General features: G+C 45.7%; 1 protein-coding gene and 1 long non-coding RNA gene across 6 annotated transcripts in view; one reads left to right on the forward strand and one right to left on the reverse strand.

The window, feature by feature from the left end:
- The window catches only part of MPDZ (multiple PDZ domain crumbs cell polarity complex component), a 662,189-nt gene extending 660,887 nt beyond the window's left edge, over positions 1-1,302 (reverse strand). For all 4 annotated transcript variants that reach the window (XM_029605550.1, XM_029605570.1, XM_029605559.1 and 1 more), the window contains exon 1: positions 1,244-1,302. The gene's annotated coding sequence lies outside the window, so the exon portion shown is untranslated. The remainder of the gene's footprint in view (positions 1-1,243) is intronic.
- Positions 1,303-3,088: 1,786 nt separating this feature from the next.
- LOC115093598 overlaps positions 3,089-22,296 on the forward strand; it is a 267,417-nt gene continuing 248,209 nt past the window's right edge. For both annotated transcript variants that reach the window (XR_003857350.1, XR_003857348.1), the window contains exon 1: positions 3,089-3,243. This is a non-coding gene — a long non-coding RNA (uncharacterized LOC115093598). The remainder of the gene's footprint in view (positions 3,244-22,296) is intronic.

A 22,296-nucleotide genomic window follows, 5' to 3' on the forward strand; every position in this document is an offset into this window, starting at 1 on the left:
CCCCTTCAAGCCGCGACCCGAGTCTCGGTAGACGCCGCAGACCTGACACATTTGTTGTTTTGTTTTTTTTTTTTTAATTAAGCGACCACTAACCGCCCCCAGCAAACCAAGCAGCTACTGCAGCAGGAAAAAAGGCGCAAAATAGGATTCGCGCCGCTGCTGCAACTACCCCCACCACAGGCATTTTCTATTTACAAATATCCCCCCTCCCCAGCCAATCAGCACTAATCATTTAGATTCAAAGATGAGCAGGGGACGAATGACCTGTCCCCTGCTCAATACCCAGATCACTGCCCCCCCCTTTTTTTTTTTCTTCCCCTCCCCCACAGCCTTCCTAACAATCACAGGGGGCACTGCTCCCTTCCTTTCTCAATCCTTCTCCTCACCCCCCCCCCCCCCTAACTACGTGCCAGCTGGCCAAGCAGGCACTAGGTAGGCCTGGTTACCCTCCCATAATTACAGCCACCTGACAAATACAATTCTGTCACAATGATAGGCATTCTGGAAGTCCATCTTGCTACTGAAAATAAATCTGCTACTGAAAATGCTTTTTGAACATGTCATCCTATAACTTGGAGATAACTATGGTAATGTTATGGGAATAAACAATGTGCTGCATCCCTGCATGGGCTGCACAGCAATATCTACATGGTTTTGACTAACAGCAAATCAGAATACCTGTTTGTAACCGGAGTCAATGAACTGTTATGGATAAGTAGAACATTTAAAGTCACATAAAATTCATTGATCTCTGAAAAGTCTCAAAATGTATTGGGCATATGTTATAATGGCATAATAATCTGCTAACAGTGCATAGTAATATACCGTTAGTTTTTGGGTGCTTGCCAGGTTCTTATGGCCTGGATTGGAAACAGGATGCTGGGCTTGATGGACCCTTGGTCTGACCCAGTATGACAATTTCTTATGTTCTTACCGTATTTTTCGCTCCATAAGACGCACCTAGAGGGGGAAAATGTAAAAAAAAAAAGGGTCTGCTAAACCGGCTCCGTTCCCGGGCGTCTGTGCGTCTTATGGAGCAATGGGTATGCATACAATTTTTTTTTGTCCCCGTTTTGTTTTCGGGTCTGGGGAGGGCCATTTCGGTCCACTCCCCGGATCGGAAAACTTTTATCATGCTATTTTGTGAAAAAATAAAAAAACCACAAAAAAAAACAAAAACACCCCAACCCTTCAAATTTAATTAACTACAACCCCCGACCCTCCTGACCCCCCCAAGACTTGCCAAAGTCCCTGGTGATCCAGCGGGGGTCCTGGGAGCGATCTCCCCCTCTCGGGCCTTCGGCTGCCAGTAATCAAAATGGCGCCGGTGGCCCTTTGCCCTTACATGTCACAGGGGCTACCGGTGCCATTGGTTAGCCCCTGTCACATGGTAGGAGCAATGGACGGCCGGCGCCATCTTAAAAAATGGCGTGGACCATCCATTGCCCCTACCATGTGACAGGGACCGACCAATGTTATCGGTAGCCCCTGTCACATGGCAAGGGCAAAGGGCTTCCGGCGCCATTTTGATTACTGGCAGCCGAATGGCCGAGAGGGGGAAATCGCTCCCAGGACCCCCGCTGGATCACCAGGGATTCTGGCAAGTCTTGGGGAGTTGTAGTTACATTTTTTTTTTATATTCGCTCCATAAGACGCACAGACATTCCCCCCCCCCCCCACTTTTGGAGGGGAAAAAGTGCGTCTTATGGAGCGAAAAATACGGTAGTAACAAAGTATAAATGGCAGAAAAAGGTTAACTAGGCTATCCAGTCTGCCCTGTCATTCTGGTCTCCGATGCCAGATACAGAAGTTTTATCAATTGCAGGTTACTGAGAGGCCATTCAGCTCAATCTCGGCAACCGCAATTAACACGGTGCCGAGCCTGACCCATATTAACATTCAAAGGGCAGGGAAAAAAGGGTGGAGAAATGAGAGATGAGCGTGACTCAGAGGGGTTTTTAGTTTCAGACGGGAAAGGGACGAGCACATATGATTAGCCGAAAGACCCTGGGAGGTAGGGCTTTGGTTTGAATGGTACGGGTTTAAAGCGGGAAGCCCCCTGGAATCGTCCCTCCTTGCACGGCCTGCCTGAATCACAGCAACCCATCCTCCCTCTCTCCCTTTGTTTTATGGGGTTGTCTGCCGAATAGCATCTGTTTTGTCGCAGCTTGTGGGTAGGGAACACCCGAGCCGATTTTGCTGGTTGGTGTAAGGTCACTGCTTCAGCCAGGCGTTAATCTGGTAATTCTGGTGGTGGGAGAATGCTTGGGGGCGGGGTTTGCACGCTGGACATGTGACTTGATGGACATTGGCGGGTTTTCCCCCAAAGGAGCCTTTCCTACTGGGTCTTGATGGGGAGCGCCTCGTCTGAGGGCCAGGTGGGTCGTTGGTGGTTTCTGCTGGGATGTGGTGTTAAGACACCGAGGCTTCAGGGCGGGGGGGGGGTGGAACTAGTGTTCCCTGTTATGGCTTGGTCAGGTGTTACACGATAAAGCTGTGACCTTTATTTCCCCAACAATTGTTGCCATCCGTCCATTTCTTGCATCCTGGAAAATATTTACAAATGCGTGCCTCTAATGGGGGGGATCTCTGATGGGAGGGGTAAAGATTATACAGCTGAGCAGTTGTGCGGATAGGTGGAGTAGATAAAGCCGTATGGTCTTTTTCTGTCACCATGCTTCTGTGTTTCAAGAGGGTAAGAAGGTAACTTCAGTTGTGCATTCCAGAAAAATAAACTACGGTAGGTTTCATCTTTTCTCTTGTGAGCACTGCTGATTTAACAAAGAATTAAAACAATAAAATGGAACATTGCAGAGGAATTTCAGTAGGCCAGACTCTATAATCTGAGCCAGAATAAAAGTCAGGAAAAAGGAAATAACATCCCTACTCTTGAAAAAATGACTTGGGAACTTCAGTGTTTACACAGTTAATGCTACTTCCAAAAGATGGCACACCCCAGGCTCTGAGGAACTAGTTCTTTTACTGAGCTACTTCCAGCAGCATCCAGTATACTTTGGAGATTGAATATGGAAATATATATATGCCAGATCCAACCATGCTTTGTTTTTTGACATCTCACAGAATCAGAGGTCTGGCAACTGTACAATAAATATTTGTGGAAGAAGAAAACACAACAGGCCACTTACTGCAACTTGCCTGGACTAGAACCACTAAACAGCATGGAAACAAGTTCATCTGCAGGGAAGTCAGTTTTCTTCTTGGTGAAGTAGGCAATTGCTTCATGTAAATACATTTTTTGCATTAGTTATATCAGCAACAGTATTATGAAACTTACTGTGTAGCTTTTCAATGTAAATATATTAATAGGTCATAAAAATCCAATCTATAATTTGGGCAGTCTTAACTTAAAAAAAGATTTACCAAAAATTAAATACAAAACGGAAGCATTATGAATAATAATTACCAACACAGGATGAGAAAAACTATATCTAAGCAAAACTGGATTTCATTAGGAGGGAGGGAGGGGTTATTGCTCAAGGCAGCGAAGGTGCATGAACGCGCACCGTGACCTCTGACGTCCAGCCGGGCGCTCAGGTCACGGCGTGCGTTCATGCGCCTGCTGCCTTGAGCACCCAAATTGGGCGTACAGGCGTGCTTTCATGCACCTTCGCCGGCGGGGGCTGCTGGAAGCCGCCTCGCATGGGGAGCGCCCGATCCGCCCCGGGCTGCTGAAGCCGCTCTCGCCGCCGGCTGGCCCCCGGGAGGCAGGGGAGCCACGGTGCGCGCCTCGGAGGAGGGGAGAGAGGACTGGGGCTGCTCCGGAGCTGTCAGCGCGCCCGCACGGGAGACTGGCACCCATGGATGCCCTTCTGCTGCTGCTGCTGGGGGCTTGCGTGGCCGCGGCCAGGGCAGGTGAGCAGGGGCTGGGGGAAAGTTTGCCTGTGAAATTTCGTCTCTCTCTTGCCCGTCCGAAGGAGGCGGAAAATTGGAGCTGCGCGCAGAGATGCTTTGTTGCGCTCCCTGCCGCCGATCGCCGGCTGCTGGGGCTTGCCTGACGCTTGTCAAGCTGGCAATCCCCGATGCCCAAGCATAATACAGAAATGATTTTCGCCCTGCGCCTTGCTTTATTTTTTGTAATAATTTTTCCCCCTTGTGCGAGAAGCATTTTTTTCTGTGGATTGGGTTGGTTTGGGACTGGGCGGCTAAGTTCACCACACTAACGCCAGGGTCAGGGTAGGCGGTAAATTTGCAGGTTAAAGATGCAGCAGAATAGCTGGGCGCATGTTACTGTATCGGAGGGAATAGCTAATCCGATCATTAACATATCATATACATGCCGCAGGCGGAAAGGGATACGCGTCGATTTCAAGAAGCGGTAAGGACAGGTAAAACCAGATACTGAATCGCAGGTTAGACATACGCGTCCAAATTGTGCGTACAAAGCGGGTTAGAAACAGGGTAACCGCGGCCGCGCTTTACTGTATCGGCCTGATAAATAGGAAAACATCCAAAACGCAATGAGAACATAAAACAGCAAGACAAAAAAATCTCATTCAGCACCACAACAATACAGAAAGGGAGAGAATAACAAAATCCACTGTAAAGTCTTTGCTTTCTAGACCAGTGGTTCTCAACCTTTTTTTGGCTGGGACACACCTGACAGATGGTTCTCATATGCGTGACACACTGAGCATGTGACCATCACGGGGCTAAATGTAAACATGCACTATGCATCCACAGGAATCCCCTCAACCCTCAGCAATGAGTGCAGAGCAGATCTAGGGCATTACCCTGTACAACTCGCCATACAAAAAAGATATTCTGGTTCTGATGACATCTCAGTAAAAGCAAAACAAACTCCTTTTACTACCAGGCACAATAGCCTTCCTTATGAAAAGACAGTAATTTACCATACATGCATATCCTATTGAGAAAACACATGCTAGTAAAATACCTCACCTCACCTCGGTCACACACCCAGAACTGACCTTCACCAAGTACGGAAAAACAACAAATTATAAACACATGCTAGTAAAATACCTCACCTCACCTCGGTCACACACCCAGAACTGACCTTCACCAAGTACGGAAAAACAACAAATTATAAATATGGAGACAGAAACTGAAATGGAAATCCAAAAAAGCCACTCTGCAATCAGTGCAAACCTGGAGAAATGGAAAGAGAAATATAGCACCTAACAGACTCTCAGGATTTGCAATAATGCATACAAACTAACCCGCACAAAGTTACACCTCTATTATGGAACACACTCAAACAGTAACAACCCTATCTAAGAAATACAACTATTAAACCAGGCCCTAAACACTAATACATTTCCTATTGGGAAAACAGAATAAGCTAAGCTTCTGTAGAGCCCCACACAGAAATAATAAATAATTGTAAAGCTATACTAAAAATGTTACAAAACAGCTGCTGAACAGAATAATATCCAACAATTAACTCATTAAAATTATTAAAACATGTCCAAATATCAATAAAAAATTTCAAAACAGCAGACATCGCATAATACCCAATAATTAAAATGGCAGTCAATCAAGAAAAATAAATGTAAAAAGCCACCTTTACTTACCCTCTCCAGCAACTCTCCTACTCCTTTCCCTTCCAGGCCAATAGCACTACCAGAAGCAGCAAGGGCTGCTGAAGCTCTGTCCTCACAGTCCTCTTCCTTAGCACCCACAACCAGTCACTCACACACAAACCCGCAATTAGACCCCACTACCACTCTCGGTCTCTTTCACACCAGTCATCTTCCTGACCAGTCTCTCTTTCTCTCACTCAGAAACACATCACCTCCCTGACCAGTCTCTCTCTTAATCATACTCATGCTCTCTTATATACAAGCTCTCAATCACACACAAATGCTCTCGCACCCATTCACACCAGCTCTTACCCAGGCTTCCATTCACACCTACACACACAAGCTCGCACCCATTCACACCAGCTCTCACCCAGGCTTTCGCTCGCACCCATTCACACCAGCTCTCACCCAGGCTTTCATTCACACCCACACACACAAGCTCTCACCCAGGCACCGATTCACACCCACAAGCCCTCTCCAGGCTTCTATTCACACCCACACACACAAGCTCTCACCCAAGCACCCATTCACACCAGCTCTCACCCAGGCTTCCATTCACACCCACACACACAAGCTCTCACCCAAGCACCCATTCACACACTCACACACACAAGCTGTCACCCATTCACACCCACAGACACAAGCTCTCACCCATGCATGTATTCACACCCACAGACACACAAGCTCTCACCCATGCATGTATTCACACCCACAGACACACAAGCTCTCACCCATGCATGTATTCACACCCACAAACACACAAGCTGTCACCCGTGCACCCATTCACACCCACAAGCTCTCACCAAAAACCTCTTCCTTCTCTGCAGGGATGGGCTCCAGTCCCGCCGTGGCTTTACTCTGGCGGGCCTTCTTTTTTCGCCACCACAGGGAGGACTCCTGTGGAGGTCGGGGTCGGGTTTTCCTCTTTGCCGCCACGGGGATGGGCTCCTGTGGCAACCTTGCTTTGTCGGGGTTCAGCACTGCCACTCTTCCCATCCCTGGGCTATGCGATGCCTGCCCCACCGGCCAATCAAAGGCTTCCTCCCTTCTTACTACTCCCACTAACAGGTAGAAGGGAGGAGGCTTCCGATTGGCCTGTGCGGGGGCAGGCAGAATGAAGGAGGCTTCCCATTGGGCAGTGGGAGTAGGAAGAAAGGCTTCCAATTGTCCCGCGGGGGCTCGAAAAAGGGAGAAGGGAGAATTAATTGTAAAGCCTGTTGCTAAATTATTGTTCATTGTAAACCGAGGTGATGTTTGTAACGTTCCGTGGTATATAAAAAACCTTTAAATAAATAAATAATAAATAAATAGAAGAAAAGTACAACGGAGCAGTGGGACACCAGGAAACACGACACACTGGTGTGTCATGACATACCAGATGAGAATTGCTGTTCTAGACCACTACCAAGGATTTGAAAGTATTATCCACGATGATGCCTAGATCCTTTTCCTGGGGGTAACTTCTAAAATGGATCCTAGCATCATGTAACCACAGTGTGAGATATTTTTACCCATGTGCATCACATTGCACTTGTCCATATATTTATTTATTTATTTAACGTTTCTTTTATACCGATGACCGTTCGCACATCGCATCGGTTTACAGTGAACACAAAACCATTGGGCGGGGCCCTTACATAAAACAGATAATATACTGAACTAGGAAACATATAATTGAAATTAGGGGGGAGCCCTTACATCAAAACTATTTACATCAAAACTATATACAGAATTAGTGCACAGTACCAAATCGACAAGCATAGAGGTGGTCATATCAGGAAATCCGAGTAAGGGTAAGGGTCGGAGGGGGAGTTATGTAATAGGGGGTGTGATGGAGTAAGCTTGTTGGAAGAGCCAGGTTTTAAGTTTCTTTTTGAAAGCGGGGGTATAGGTCTCAGTGCGAATATCATGGGGCATAGAGTTCCATATTGTGTGGCCGGCCAGAGAAAAGGCTCTGTTAATAGTGGAGGAAAGCTTAAAGGATTTAATAGATTGGGCTTGGAGTGTTCCTTGGAGTGCTGGGCGTGTAGGTCTCTTGGAGGTACGGGGTACGAGGGGGGGGGTTGAGCCAGTTGAGGTTGGAGTTTAATAGACTTTTGTGTATGATTGAGAGAGTTTTATAAAGAATTCGTGACTGTATAGGGAGCCAGTGTAGTTCCATAAGTGCGGGGGTGATGTGATCTCTTTTCTTTGTGTTTGACAGGATGCGAGCGGCGGCATTTTGTAGAAGTTGGAGTGGTCTAGTGTGAATTGCGGGAATGCCAAGTAAGAGCGCATTACAGTAGTCAATCTTTGAAAAGATAATAGCTTGAAGGACTGTACGGAAATCATTGAAATGTAGCAAGGGTCTGAGCTTCTTTATTGTTTGCAGTTTAAAGTAGCAGTCCTTTATAATGGATTTGATGAATGGTTTGAAAGAGAGGTGATTATCAATAATAACTCCTAGGTTGCGAGTGTGAGGTGGGAAGTTAGTAGCAGAGTAGGCAGGGGGGATGACCGGGAGTGGCTGCTTATTCGATATGACTAAAAGCTCAGTTTTGTTGGAGTTAAGCGCTAGGTGCATGTCCTTTAGGAGCTGGTTGATAGAGGAAAGACAGGATTCCCAGCTGTGTAGAGCCGTTTGGATGGTGTCCGAGAAGGGGAAAATGATTTGTACATCATCAGCATAAATAAAATGCTTGATGTGTAGATTAGTGAGGAGCGTAGTAAGGGGGAGCATGTAAATGTTAAATAAGGTAGATGAGAGTGAGGAACCTTGGGGAACACCTTGGGGGAGACTGATGGGGTCAGATTCATTATTGTTCATAGTGACAGTGAAAGTACGATTTTGGAGATATGATTGAATCCAATCAATGGCCTTGCCAGTGACCCCAATATTTCTGAGTATGCTGAGGAGGACATCATGATTAACTGTGTCAAACGCAGCTGAGATGTCAAGTAATGCGATAAGATAGGATGATCCTGAGTCAGTTCCTTTGATAAGGGTATCGTGTAAGGAGAGGAGCAAGGTTTCAGTACTTAAGTGCTTCCTGAAACCATATTGGGTTGGAGGGAAGATGTTATTTTGTTCCAGGTGATCAGATAGGCGTGTGTTCACGAGCTTTTCAAGCACTTTAGCTAGTAGGGGTAGGTTGGACACTGGTCTGTAATTAGAGAGGGTGGTGGGGTCAAGGTTGGGTTTTTTGAGGAGTGGTTTCACTATGGCTTGTTTCAGAGCATTGGGGACAATGCCATGTTCTAGGGAACAGTTAAGAATATTTGAGAGGGGTTTGGCGATCACATTGTGTATAGAAAGTAGGAGTTTAGATGCCCAGTCTTCCAGTCTCTCAAGATCTTCCTGCAATTTCTTACAATCCGCTTGTGATTTCACTACTCAAACTAATTTTCCGTGATCTACAAATTTGATCACTTCACCCATCATTCCCTTTTCCAGATAATTTATAAATATATTAAAAAGCACTGGTCCCAGTAGGGATCCCTGAGGAAAAGACTGTTTACCTTTCTCCATTGAGAAAATTATTATTCCTATTCTGTTTTCTATCTTTTAACCAGTTTGCAATCCACCACAGGCCACTGCCTCCTAACTCATAACTCAATTTTCTCAGGAGTCTCTCATAGGGAAATAAACTATATGCACTGGATCACCATTATCAACGTTTATTAACACTTCAAAAAATGCAGCAGATTGGTGAGGCAAGACTTTCCTTGTGTAAGTTCATGCTGGCTGTCCCATTAAGCCATGCCTTTCTATATATTCTTTGATTTTATTCTTTAGAATAGTTTCTACGATTTTTCCCAGCACTGAAGTCAGGCTCAAAGGTCATGGGCTTCACGTTGGTCACTGTCCAATCATCCGGTACAATAGACAGTTTTAATAAGTTACATATTTCTCATAATAGATCTGAAATTTCATTTTTGAGTTTTCAAAATTCTGGAGTGTAAACTGCTGGTCTAGGTGATTTGCTACTCTTTAGTTTGTCAATCACAAGCAGACTGTGATACATTACAGGAGGACCTTGCAAGACTGGAAGATTGGGCATCCAAATGGCAGATGAAATTTAATGTGGACAAGTGCAAGGTGTTGCATATAGGGAAAAATAACCCTTGCTGTAGTTACACGATGTTAGGTTCCATATTAGGAGCTACCACCCAGGAAAAAGATCTAGGCATCATAGTGGATAATACTTTAAAATCGTCTGCTCAGTGTGCTGCAGCAGTCAAAAAAGCAAATAGAATGTTAAGAATTATTAGGAAGGGAATGGTTAATAGAACGGAAAATGTCATAATGCCTCTATTGCTCCATGGTGAGACCGCACCTTGAATACTGTGTACAATTCTGGTCGCTGCATCTCAAAAAAGATATAGTTGCGATGGAGAAGGTACAGAGAAGGGCAACCAAAATGATAAAGGGGATGGAACAGCTCCCCTATGAGGAAAGGCTGAAGAGGTTAGGGCTGTTCAGCTTGGAGAAGAACGCTGAGGGGGGATATGATAGAGGTCTTTAAGATCATGAGAGGACTTGAACGAGTAGATGTGACTCGGTTATTTACACTTTCGAATAATAGAAGGACTAGGGGGCATTCAATGAAGTTAGCAAGTAACACATTTAAGACTAATCGGAGAAAATTCTTTTTCACTCAACGCACAATAAAGCTCTGGAATTTGTTGCCAGAGGATGTGGTTAGTGCAGTTATTTATTTATTTATTTATTATTTTTATATACCGGCATTCGATCTCAATTGAGATATCACACCGGTTTACATTCAGGTACTGTAGGTATTTTTCTATCCCCAGAGGGCTTACAATCTAAGTTTTTGTACCTGAGGCAATGAAGGGTAAAGTGACTTGCCCAAGGTCACAAGGAGCGACAGCTGGACTCGAACCCTGGTCTCCTGGTTCATAGTCCACTGCTCTAACCACTAGGCTATTCCTCCTCCACTTAGTTAGTGTAGCTGGGTTCAAAAAAGGTTTGGATAAGTTCTTGGAGGAGAAGTCCATTAATGGCTATTAATCAATTTTACTTAGGGAATAGCCACTGATATTAATTGCATCAGTAGCATGGGATCTTCTTAGTGTTTGGGTAATTGCCAGGTTCTTGTGGCCTGGTTTTGGCCTCTGTTGGAAACAGGATGCTGGGCTTGATGGACCCTTGGTCTGACCCAGCATGGCAATTTCTTATGTTCTTAATCTGCCCTGTTTCATCATTCAGGTTCACCATGATTTCTTTGTTCTTCCAAATCACAACCATTAAATACCATTTCCAACATGGTATCCAACATACTATCTTCAGTAAACAGCAAAGCAAATAATTAATTTAGTCTTTCTGCTATGGCCTTATCTTCCCTAAGTGTCCCTTTAACCCCTTGAACATCTAACAGTCCAACTGACTCCCTCACAGGCTTCCTGTTTCAGCTATATTAAAAAAGGTTTATTATGAATTTTTGCCTCTCCAGCCAGCTTCTTTTCAAATTCTCTTTTTGCCTGCCTTATTGATGTTTTACATCTAACTTGCCAGTGCTTATGCTTTTTCCTATTTTCTTTAGTTGGATACTTTTTCCAATTTTTGAAACAAGTTCTTTTGGCTAAAGCAGTCTCTGTCACCTCACCTTGTAACCATGCTGACCGTCATTTGGCCTTCCTTCTATCTTTTTTAATACATAGAATATATCTGGTCTGGACTTCCAAGATAGTATTTTTAAACCATGTTCACACCTAATGTATACTCTTTGCCTAAGTAGTTGCACCTTTTAGTTTTTATTTCCTATTTTCCTCATTTTATCAGTCTCCCTTTTGAAAGTTAAATGCTAAAGCAATAGATTTATTTACTGTCCTTCCTCCAGTCATTAACTCAAATTGGACTGAATTATGATCACTATTGCTGAGCGGCCCTACTACCATTACCTCTTGAATCAAATCCTGCATTCCACTAAGAATTAGGTCTAAAATGGTGCCCCTTCTCGTAGGTTCCTGGACCATGATGCAGTTATTTATTCCATCTAGAAACTTTACCTGCCTAACATGTCCTGACATGACATTTACCTAGTCAATATTGGGGTAATTGAAATCTCCATTACTGTGCTGCCAAATTTGTTAGCTTCCTTAATTTCCATTAACATTTCATCATCATCCATCTGTTCATTTTGGACAAGAGGACCATGTGCTCAGTCAAGGAGTGCTCTCCTACATTATTTATGACAGTATTTGAATGAAAATGGATGAACGGTTCAAAAGTTATTGAGAGGTGGGTGGAGCACCTACAAACACAAACAGCGATTTTAAGATTAAAGGCTATGGGGTAGATTTTAAGAAAGTGCGCCTTCGCGTACTTTTGTTGGCGCACCAGGCGCAAACAAAAGTACGCTTGATTTTAGTAGATACGCGCGTATCAGCTAAAATCCAGGATTGGCGCGCGCAAGGCTGCCGATGTCGTGTAGCCGGCGCGCGCCGAGCCGCGCAGCCTGCCGCCGTTCCCTCCGAGGCCGCTCCAAAATCGGAGCGGCCTCGGAGGGAACTCGCTTTCGCCCTCCCCTCACCTTCCCCTCCCTTCCTCTATCTAACCCACCCCCCTGGCCCTATCTAGACCCCCCCCCCCTACCTTTGTCGGGGGATTTACACCTCCCGGAGGGAGAAGTAAATCCCCGCGCGCCAGCAGGCCGCTAGCGCGCCGAGACGCGACCTGGGGGCGTTTCCGGAGGGCGCAGCCACGCCCCCGGACCGCCCCGGGCCGAAACCACGCCCCTGGGCCCGCCCCCAAAATGTCACGCCGATCCGACACGCCCCCTCGAAAAACCCCGGGACTTACGCGAGTCCCGGGGCTCTGCGCGCGCCGGTAGGCCTATGGAACATAGGCGCACCGGCACGCAAGGCCCTGCTCGCGTAAATCCGGGCGGATTTACGCGAGCAGGGCTTTTAAAATCCGCCCCTATGGGAACATGCAAAGTGTGAGCCTGAGTCACTGACTGCTCCACCATCTGTAAGAATTTGAATGAAACTGGATGAATGATCCCAAAGTTAAAGGTAGGAAAGACACATGATTTTATAAAGCTAGTTTAAAAATGATTATACAGTGTGCCATGTTTCTCTTCAGCATCTTGTACAGTCAAAATTGGGGGAGGAAGGGGATCTCTTTCTTAGCAAGAGCTTCACTTGTCAGTTTTTTTTCTGCGGGGCAGAGACACAGAAAAGCTCAACGATGTCAATATGAGGTAATAAAGTGTAATACATGTTGATCAAAAAGGTTAGGTTTCCTATGTTGTAGATGACCTTTCCAAAAATTGCCATGAGCTAAATCATTTGGAAAGGAGAAATTACTACTTACCTGATAATTTCCTTTCTTTTAGTGAAGGGTAGGTCAATCTCAACAAGTGGGTTATGCACCTCTGCCAGCAAATGTAGACAGAGCAAAAGCTGACATCACGCCTATATAGTTCTGAACCGACATCAGCCCGCCAGTATTCTCTGGAAAAGCCAAATTGTGGACAAACCTGATTAAACTCGAACATTATTAGCAACAGGCAACCATTCGTGTTTCTCATCCAAGAGAAACACTGAGCACAGCCAAAAGAAGGAACATATCTAGCAAACTAAGGGCTAGAGAAGCCACTTACCAGTTATCAATGAAGAGCAGGATATCTTGTCCTAAAAAGGCTAACCACAAAATCCAACTCTGGCAGCCAAGAGCAGGTCTGGGATTGACTTGCCCTTAACTAAAGAAAAGGAAATGCAGGTAAGTAGTAATTTCTCCTTTCTTAATATTTGCGTAGGTCAATCCCAACGAGTGGAATGTACAATAGCTAATCCTGAAAAACACAGGAGGCTGCCAGCAGCCCAGTCAAAACCATCCATGCAAAAGCAGCGTCCTCCCTAGCCCTTACATCCAAGTGGTAATACTTGGAGAAGCTGTGCAAAGATGACCATGTCACCACTCGGCAAATTTCAGCAGACGACAAACAAAGCTTCGCCCACAATACCGCCTGAGCCCTTGTGGAATGTGGTCTAATCTGCGTTGGTAAGGCAACTTCGGCAGCCACATAGGCTGCCTTAATAAACTCCTTAACCCAGCGGGCAATCTTTGCCTACATCGCTGGTGCTCCCTGCTTACTTCCACCACAGAGCACAAACAGGCAATCAGACGTCCGAACAGTCTTAGTCACCTCCAAGTACCGCAGTAAATGATGCTTGATGTCCAAAGAACTCAAAAGGCGGCACTCGGCTTCATCTCTGTCCCTGTCCAAGACAGGGAAATGGACTGATTCAAATGCAAGTCCGAAACCACTTTGAGCAAAAAAGAAAGCAAGGTCCGAAGTTGAACCGCACCCAGAGTCATATGGAGAAAAGGCTCACAGCATGAAAGAGCCTGCAGCTCAGAGACCCAGCATGCCGAACAGACTGTTACCAAAAAGAGGCAAGAAAAGAGCCGCAAGGAAATAATATTCAGTGGTCGAAAAGTCAGACCTGCCAAGAACTCGAGGACCAAGTTAAGATCCCACAAAAGCACAGCAAGCTGCAACAGGGTACGAAGGGGTTTAACTCACGAAAGAAACAGGACACATCCAGATGGGAAAACTCTTCCCATGTAACAATGGCACTTTACCGATACCCTCCCCCAAATCAGCTCACTTAAACACTGTAAGAGAGCGAGCTATATCACTAGCAGGGCTGCAGTTATGGAACTCCTTACCACAGAATTTAAGATTAGAACCAAATATTCAAACATTCAAGAAGGGAATAAAAATTTGGCTATATCAACAAACTTATGCATAATTGATGACAGACAATTGTTCTTATTTCCCATGATTTTTTGTTGCTAGCTATTTTAATATATACTTTGTGTTTTATATAACATTTTATTTGCATTTTTATTTCTTTTAATAAAACTTTGTATTTCATTTTGTAGTTTGAACTGCATGTTTTATATTTGTATTGTAAACCAATTTGATGTCTTCCACGAACTTCGGTGTATATATAAATAAATAAATCACAATCCAGGCCAAACCCTTAAGCAAGCCATCCTATAAAGATTCCAAAAGCAAAGGAATATCCACCTTAAGTGTCAAGTACCTCACTCAGAACAGTCCTCAAAGATCCTCCAAACTCTAACATAAGCTAGAGAAGAAGAAAATGTCCAGGCCCAAAGAAGAATGGAAATTACAGAAAGTGAATAATCGGGCTTCAACGGCCAAGCCCTTTCAATGGCCAAACTGCAAGACAGAACCAACCAGGATGTTAGTGCAGAATGGGCCCCTGATGTAACAGATACGTCTGAGACGGTAGCCAGAGGGAACTGCCCACCAGAAGTCTCTGGAGATCAGCATACCATGGCCTTTGAGCCCACTCCAGAGCCACTAAAAGGATGGTGTTGGTTTGACTTGCAATCTTCTGTATCAGCTTGCCTATCAAAGGCCAAGGAGGGAACACATACAGCACGGCGCCATGTGGCCACTCCTGAATGAAAACATCTACGCCCATCGCTTTTGGGTCCCACCTGCAAATGACAAAGCTTGGAACTTCGCATTGTTGAAATTCACCCACAGGTCTAGATCTGGTAGGCCTCAGCGGTCCACCAGGAGCTGAAAGGCCTCGTCTGCCAGCTCCCATTCTCCTGGGTCCAAGCTTCTCCTGCTGAGGAAATTGGCTCTGATATTGTCCTTTCTGACAATGTGAGAGACGGATGTGCTTAGGAGATGCTGCTCCACCCATAACATGAGCGCATATATCTCTGACATCTGTTGACTCTTGGTTCCACCCTGATGATTGATGTAAGCCACTGTTGTCGCATTGTCAGACATTATCCAGACCAACCGAGCCTCTAGCTGCTCAGCAATCCACAGGCACGCCAACCAAACTGCTTGTGCCTCTAGTCTGTTGATGTTCCACTGCCGCTACACTGCATTCCAGCGCCCTTGCACCACCAACTACTAATAGTGAGACCCCCCAGTCCCGGAGGCTTGCATCTGTCCTGAGTACCAGCCAATCCAGTGTCATCAGGGAAATTCCCTTCCTGAGATGGTCTGTGTGTAACGAGTTCAACTGAGATTTCATCTCTAACAGAAGGAGCAGCCTCACCGCATAGTTCTGCAACTGCAGACTCCATCAGGACAGCAAGGCACAAGGAAGAGGGTGCATATGTGCCTTTGCCCAAAGAACCACTTCTAATGTGGGAGCCATCAACCCCAGGACCTGTAGATAAGACCACAGTCAGATGAAGAGGATATGAGACTCCAGCAGAAACACTTTGCACTGCCTTGTATCGAATCGAACCCCGAGATACTCCAGGGTCTGAGACAGCTGCCAATTTCTCTTGGCCAGATTTACCACCCAGCCTAATTCCTGTAGCAAGGAAACCACCCTGCAGGAAACACAAAAACTCTCTTCAAATGTTTTGGTTCAAATCAACCAGTTGTCCAGACGGGTGAAATAGAATGCCCTTCTTGCAAAGGACTGCTACCACTACAATGACCTTGGAAAAAGGTCCTGGGCATCATGGCTAGTCCAAAAGGCAAGGCCTGAAACCGGTAATGACGATCCAGGATGACAAATCGGAGGAACCATTGATGTTCCTACTAGATGGGAATATGCAGATGCCCCTCCATCAGATCCAGAGATATGAGGTACTCCCCTGTTTGAACCGTCATTATGACAGAGTGCATCATTTTAATTCTGAAACAAGTGACTCGTAGATGTCGGTTGACGCCCCTGAGATCCAGTATAGGCTGAAACAACCCTTCCTTCTTGGGCATGATAAAATAAATGGAATATCGGCCTGTATTTCACTGCAGTTCGGGAACAGGAATAATTGTTTTCAGAATCAACACTCCTGTAATATTGATTCCACTTCTACCCTCTTCTGAGGGGAGATGCATGGAGAGAACTTGAAAGCATACAGAGGAATGCAAAGGAATTCTAGAGCATAGCCATTTCGAACCACTTCGAAGACCCATTGAGCCAAAGTATTCTGGGCTCACCTGTGATAAAAACCAGGATAGATGACCATCTATCTCCCGCACCACCAGGTGAGCCTGCAAACCTTCGTTGGGGCATTGGGAAGATCAAAGGGCTCAGACTCCAGAGCCCATATCCTTTTGAGGACCTCAGGGGCTAAAGGAACAGGATCTCTGGGAAGAACCTCCCCTATAAAACCGAAAATGCTGTTAGTCTTGAGGGTGGCCCCTCGCCTGACAAGTCTGGGAAACTGGATTCTTAACCTCCGGCAAATGGAGGACCTGGGTCTCTCCCCATTTAATTGCCATTTTTTTTTTTGAAAGTTTTTATTTATGCACTTATATCAACCAAATACAAAGAAGGAGCTGACTAGCAGTCCCGCCATAATACAGAATGAAAAGTACAATCCTGTTACAACTATATGAGAGAGCACACCTATGGCACACAAATAGCCGGTGGAGTACATGTTGAAGGAAAACTGCGCTCAAATACCCAACATGGATAATTAAAGCTGGCTTACAAAGAAACCATATAACAGTATGTTGAACAGAAATGCATACAATTTTATTTTAATTCCCCCCCCCCGGCCCCCCCAATTCCCCCCTCCCCCCCCCGGGACCACTATTATGATATCTGCTGCTCCGGATAACCTCAGACCCTATTTGCCTTTCCACGTACAATATGGGTCCCAAACCTCATGAAACTTACGAACGCGATCATGCTTCACTGCTGTGAGATAGCCCATATGATACACCCTATCAAGTCTTGTGAAAACATTCGCTTGGGAGGGGACATCCGTGTGCTTCCATTGATAGGCTATTTCACACCTAGTGGCAATGAAGATATGCAACACTAGCATTCGTTGTTTATCACGTAGCTGCCCATCTATTAAGCTAAGTAAGCAACCTTTAGGAGAAGTAGGAATATGAACCCCCAGAAGTTTAACAGCGAACTCTGTCATTAGCACCCATAACTTCTGGACTTTGGGGCAGGTCCACCACATGTGATAAAATGACCCCTTCTCTCCACACGCCCTCCAACATTGTTCACTAAACTTGATGTTCATTCTGTGCAGCCGGACAGGAGCCATGTACCACCTATAGAGCAATTTGTACCCATTCTCTTTAATGGTAGCAGAAATAGAACTCCTGCCCATAATCATATGACATTGCTCCCAGTCCGCATCTGAAAGCACTTCCCCTAGGTCCGTTTCCCACTGCCGCTGATAGGACACTTTAAGCTTGGGGCCGCTGTTGAGAAGCGCATATAGACGGGATATCGGCCGTTGCAAAGACCTCGCTTGTGCACAAAGCGATTCAAAAATCGATCTGCCTGCGCCTAAGTCAGTAAGTGCTCCTGCGGCTCGTAGGAAATGAATAATTTGCAAGTATTGATACCAATCACCCTGTGATAACCCATGAGAAACTTGCAACTCCGTAAAGGGAATCAAGTGAAACCCAGAGACAAATTGTCCTGCTTTTGTAAGGTTCAGCTGACTCCACCTTTTAGCGAATGTAGTGTCCAGCCCAGGACTAAATCCAGGATGGGACAGAATGGATGTGAGAGAGTAGATCCCCTTGGAGCCTGCCAATCGACTACGCCACTTAGCCCACAATCGAAGCACACCTAAGGTAAACGGAGATAATATGCCACTAAACATCTGTTTAACATCTGTGCTCCAAATCCTATCTACTAAAGATGGGGCCCTCGCAATATACTGTTCAATGCGGACCCAGGGCTTCGGCGCCTCCGAACTGTGCCAATTAACTACGACCCCTAGCATAGTCGCAGTATAGTACCAACTCAAATTGGGAATGTTCAGTCCCCCCCGTGCTTTATCTCTGTTAGAGGATATGACGGGAAACCCTCGGCGGTTTCCGCTTCCATATAAAGCGAAAAAGTTTCCTTTGCCAAATACGCATCGCTCCGTCTGGTACCACTACCGGCAATGTCTGAAACAAGTAACAGAACCTAGGCAAAATATTCATTTTCGTAGCTGCCACTCTCCCAAACCAAGAGATGTCCATTCTGTCCCATTTGTCCAAATCTTGTTGGATTTGAGTCATCAGGGTATCATAATTTAAACGATACAGATCATCCAAATTCGTCCCCAATCGCACCCCCAGATATTTAACACAAGTTTTTGCGAAACGAAACGGTAGTGCACCCCCCACCTCCTTATACAGTGCTTCCGGCATAGAAATATTTAACAGCTCAGATTTATCAGCATTGATTTTAAATCCTGACATGTTCCCAAACTTATACATCTCTTCCAATAACACTTTAAGGGAAGACTCTGACTTCGTGAGAGTGAATAGCAGGTCATCAGCAAAAAGTGAAATCTTATAGTCCACCCCCCCCCCCCACTTGTATGCCTTTAATATCTGGATGCCTTCGTACCTTCTCGGCAAAAGGCTCCAGGGAAAGGGCAAACAGCAAAGGGGACAATGGGCAACCCTGGCGCGTGCCCCTCTTTACTTCAAAGGGATCCGAGTATGCCCCATTTATCTTTATGCGAGCTTGCGGGGACCCGTATAATTTCTTTACCCAGGTAATAAAGCTGTCCCCCAACCCCATTACTTCTAGTACTTTAAATAGAAATGGCCAATGTACACGGTCGAACGCTTTTTCCGCGTCCACCGTGAGCATAACCGCAGGATCATGCTTGGTTTGTGCCCACCACATTAATTCCACCACTCTGCGAACATTATCTGACGCAAGTCTGCTAGGTATAAAACCCGACTGGTCGTTCAACACCAGAAGAGGTGCAACACGCCCGAGTCGGAGGGCCAAGGCCCTGGCCAGAATTTTGAGATCAATATTGATCAGGGAGATTGGCCTATAGGATCCACATAAAGTGTGATCCCTACCAGGCTTTGCCAAAATCGTAATGCCTGCTGTGTTAGACTCCTGCTATTCACTATACTGCGACTAATGTAAATACCTATACCTAATGTTATTCTCTTTCTTTTCTTCTCTCCTCCCAGTTCTATTACCTTGTTATTTGTAACTGCTTCCTTCTACACAAATAGGTTATTGAATTGTTTACTGTACACCCCTGTTATATGTAAACCGGCATGATGTGTTTGCAACATGAATGCCGGTATATAAAAATTTTAAATAAATAAATAAATAAATAAATAAAATAAAATACCATCCGATCGCAAGGCATTGAACATGGCTACCAATGGAGGCAGCAACTCAGCGCTAAACACCTTATAAAATTTGCCGGTAAAACCATCCAATCCAGGGGCTTTTCCAAGTTTCAGATCCTTTATAACAAGTGAAACCTCCCCCTCCCGGAGTTCTGCATTAAGCTGTTCCCTCAACTCTGTGGAGAGGGAAGGCAATGACATATCCTGCAGATAATGCTCAATATCCTGCGGTGTACAAAGTTGCTCGGAGTCATACAAAATTTTATAAAAGTGGTTAAAGCTTTGTCCAATTTCTTTCTGGGTGTAGACATATTGCCCTTGTGATCCCTTGATTTTGGTGATCTGAGATTGAGAAACCCTCTCTTTCAATTTCCTGGCCAAATATCGTCCCGCTTTATTCCCCCATTCAAAATGATGCTGTTTCAAACGCTCCAACTGATAAGCTATCCCATCTAGTTCCAGAGTGTGTAGGGCCCTCCTCGCTGCCAATAAACGCTGCAACATGCCTGGCTCTGGAGAGCGCTTATGACTCAGCTCTAGTTTAGCAATGGTCGCCATAAGTGTCAGGCGTTCTCTATCTTTCTTCTTCTTTACAGAGACCGCCCTAGCAATACACAGACCCCTTATATAAGCTTTAAGACTGTCCCATAATACTCCGGGAGAGACTTCTCCATTATCATTGATATCTAGATATGCAGCAATCTCTTTCTTCAAATTCTCAACGAAATCTTTATCATCGAGTAATCTATCGTTTAGTCTCCAGAATTTTGTGCCCGCTTGACATCCCCCAGCGGCCAAAGTAAGCCAAATGGGGGCATGATCTGACCAGGTGATGGTGCCCAATCCAGCATCCCTGACCAATCCCACAAGATCTTTATCAATTAAGAAGTAGTCAATCCGAGAATAAGTCTGGTGCGGATGGGAGTAAAATGTGTAATCCCTGGTAGTGGGATTCTGTAGTCTCCAGACGTCAATGAGCCCTCTATCCTGAATAAGGTGTTTAAGCACTCGTCTCACCGCTTTACCACCCGCTCCTCCCCCCTGAGAGTTATCCAGGTAAGGATAGCGGGTGATATTGAAATCTCCACCCATAATAAGATGTCCCTCCGCCCATTCACTAATCACGGAAGAGATTTTAGAAAAAAAGGAAATCTGGTCAGTGTTGGGTGCATAGAGATTCATAAAAGTGTACAGCCCATCATAAAGTTTAGCTTTTACCAGTATATACCGTCCTTCCACATCCCGCACAACCGAAACTACATCCGCCGCGAAAGAGCAGGCCAAAAAGATACCCACACCCGTATACTTATGCTGGACTGAAGCTGCAGCATGAAACACTGGCTGGAACCCTTTAATGGATAATAGCCTCTCGAATCGTTTCCTTATATGGGTTTCTTGGCAATATATGATGTCTGCCTTCAGATGGAACATTTCCTGGGAAAACAATTGTCGCTTACTATAGGTGTTCAAGCCTTTCACATTAAGAGAGGTTATTTTTAGTGACCCCATGATAACCAAAGTATACGCCCAGCCCTACGTAGCAGTCTGAAAATGCCCCCCTGAGGTCCCCCAGGCATACTGTTACATTCCCCCCTCCCCTGAACCCCACAATTATGGTCCGGATCCGGTATTACACTACCCTCTCCCCACCCACCCCTAGCCCCTCTTATCCCCCTCCCCCACCCAACCCCCTCCATCCACTCTCCCCTCGGAGTGGTTCGCCTCCATGAGAGACCTGACGTCACCACAACCATAATGATAAAGCACTGAACTCCACCCCCCCCCCCCCCCTCCATCCATCAAATACAGAACATGAAACAGTGAAACAAACTGAGCTAAAAGGTGTAAGTGAAGAAATGGATCCCCCTTGAACATTAATAACATCTGCCTAAGCAAACTATTGTAGATCTATCTAAAGTCCGCACACCTCATATCCCCTGTACGCTGAGCCTTTAAGATAAGCGCCCCTAGCAGGCTACAAGAACCTGCCCTGATAAGGAACAGTTCTCAGCCCGGTTCGTCCATGTCCGCAGGTCCTCCTGATCGTCGACGCAAGCACCGTCCACCTTTTTCCACTCTTTTCCAGCGCGGTCTGTCCGCCCTCCGGGTATTGCTAGTAGTGGCAACGACCTTTGGTAGGGGAGTTGCAGCCGTAATCAGACCTGCCTCCCGCAGGATGTCTTCAGCCTCCATAACCTTATGGACTCTGGAAGCAGTGCCACTGATAGTAAATAGTAGGCCAAATGGAAAAAGCCAGCGGTATTTAATGTTATGTGATCGCAGAATGCTAATGATATCTCGGAATTCCCTCCGTTTTCTAATAGTAGAAATCGCTAGGTCCTGAAAAACTTCAATCTGGATACCCTTCCACTTAATAGATCCCTGGGACCGGGCAGCCCGAGCCACCTTCTCTTTGACTTGGAAGCTGTGGAAACACGCAATTATATCACGTGGCAGGTTATTCCTTGGGTTTCCAAATGCCCTGTGGGCCCTTTCCAGGACCACCTCCCGAGCCTGGCCAGAATTGTCTTTTTCCCCCGAGTCCAGAAGGGCTGAACAAATGTCCTGTACAACTTGGGTGCAGTCTCTAAAATCCTCCCCCTCGGGTATTCCTCTAAACCGGAGATTTACCCTCCGGG

Source organism: Rhinatrema bivittatum, chromosome 1 (genome assembly GCF_901001135.1).
Source record: "Rhinatrema bivittatum chromosome 1, aRhiBiv1.1, whole genome shotgun sequence".
Lineage (NCBI taxonomy): Eukaryota > Metazoa > Chordata > Amphibia > Gymnophiona > Rhinatrematidae > Rhinatrema > Rhinatrema bivittatum.